Source organism: Hylobates moloch, unplaced genomic scaffold (assembly GCF_009828535.3).
Source record: "Hylobates moloch isolate HMO894 unplaced genomic scaffold, HMol_V3 SCAFFOLD_1, whole genome shotgun sequence".
Lineage (NCBI taxonomy): Eukaryota > Metazoa > Chordata > Mammalia > Primates > Hylobatidae > Hylobates > Hylobates moloch.
This window is the reverse complement of record NW_026652276.1, coordinates 143,345,151-143,347,040: the sequence shown is the minus strand read 5'-3', so window position 1 is coordinate 143,347,040 and position 1,890 is coordinate 143,345,151. Positions and strand designations below refer to the sequence as shown.

The 1,890-nt window shown below is 43.6% G+C and overlaps 1 pseudogene; it reads right to left on the bottom strand.

Annotated features, from left to right (window-relative positions):
* Window positions 1–928: 928 nt before the first annotated feature.
* On the bottom strand, window positions 929–1,315 carry LOC116809595 (ubiquitin-like; annotated as a pseudogene).
* Window positions 1,316–1,890: the final 575 nt, after the last annotated feature.

Below are 1,890 nucleotides of genomic sequence, written 5' to 3'. Positions count from 1 at the left end.
ACAACAAGCTTGCCAAATAACACAGAATGAAAGAAAAGGCCCAAAGCAATAAGTATATTTTTCTTAGACATGTCCATATCTTAAACTCTTTTTATTCTAGCTTTGAAATAACAAACCGAAGGTCCAAGGGGACTTCCAGCAAGGTCTGAAATTGAGAATTTGGCTTAAAAGACTGCAAGGGATGAAGAAAAGACCAGGAGAAGGCTAACTATTTGGTTAAGACAATATCATATTACAGAGTTATGAACTATGCAAATGAAACCGCAGGATTCACAACCTCATGAGATTTCTTGTACCTATATAAAGAACTGTGCGAACAAGCATTTCGGAGTTTGCTTTAAAATCTTCTGTTACTACCACCCTGTTACACTAGTTATAGGGTTTTACATCTCATGAAGGGCTTCCACATATATCATCTCATGGAATACGTGCAACAGCCAGCACAGGTATCACCATCTCCCTGAAGCAGAGTACACCACTGAGCCTTAGCTCGCTTAAGTGACCAAGCAAAGTCACAGAGCTGTTGGAACTGTGACTGAAATACCCTGTGTGTCTATGTGTGTGCAAGAGAGAGAGGGAGAGACATAAACAGAGAGAGGGAGAGTTGGGGTGGAATTGATCCCACTTCACTATATTTTCCCAAGATTGCATTCAAGGAAGTCTCACAAATGTTCCCCATCAGCAGGCAGCTGAAAGAAAATAAACCACCGATGAGAGCCCTGGGCTTAGCCCTTGTTCTGTCACCAATTCAGTATTGACTGGGGAGAACCACTTAGCCTCTCTAGTTCTGTTTCATCAACTGCAAAAAAAAGGTGTGTTGAATTGTTTTGTCTTTTTTTTTTTTTCCAGTCAACAAAAGGGACACTTTATTGAGGCCCCAGGGCCATGGGACCTGGGCACAAGGCTGCCCTTGGGGAAAGGAAGAGCCTTATTTGACCTTCTTCTTGGGGCACAGGTTGTTGGTGTGGCCTCACTTCTTATGGCAGTTGACAGCATGGAGGTGCACGCGAGCACAGCACTTGCGGCAGACCATCTTGTCGCAGTCGTATTTCTGGGCAAGCTGGCAGAGGGAAGGCTCAATAATGCCACCTCACAGGTGCAGCCCCAGGTGCAGGATGGATTCTTTCTGGATGTTGCAGTCTGAGAGAGTGTGGCCATCCTCCAGCTGTTTGCCCGCAAATATCAGACGTTGCTGGTCAAGTGGAATGCCCTCCTTGTGTTGAATTTCAGCCTTGACATTCTCACTGGTGTCACTGGGCTTGACCTCGAGGGTGATGGTCTTGCCTGTGAGGGTCTTCACAAAGATCTGCATCTCTGCATCTGTAGCTCAGCTGCCTCACTCTTGTTTTGTCTTTGATTCCCTTTAAGTTCAGACAATCTGTGGTTTTCTAAATTAGACAGTTAGATAAAAGATCAGGCCAAGTCACTTCCAAAAATGTCTGAGCTCTGGATCAGGTACTCAGGAGGAATATATATTTTTTCATGATGTTTCTTCCCCAAACTCTTCATAGGGGAAGGGAGCAGAGACAAGACTGCAATTGGTCTGAATGCAACAAGAATTTAAGCCCGTGCTGTCCTTAAAAAACTCATCTTCAGCCATTGGCACCAATGTGGGCAACACGGCTTTGCAGGAAACCAGATCCAAGTATGCAGAAGATCAAAAGCTTTACTCCACTGAGACCAGCAAAAGGCACATTTCTCAGACACTCTTCTGTATGGAATTTAAGATCTTGTGACATCCTGCCTAATTTAGACCCTAAACACCATTAATTTCAGGCCAGTGACAGCCCCAGATCAATAAATACTCAAATCATAGTAAATTGGAAAACAATGTTAATAGCACCAAAAATTGCTTTATATGGCAGCAACTATATTTATTCACCATATGTA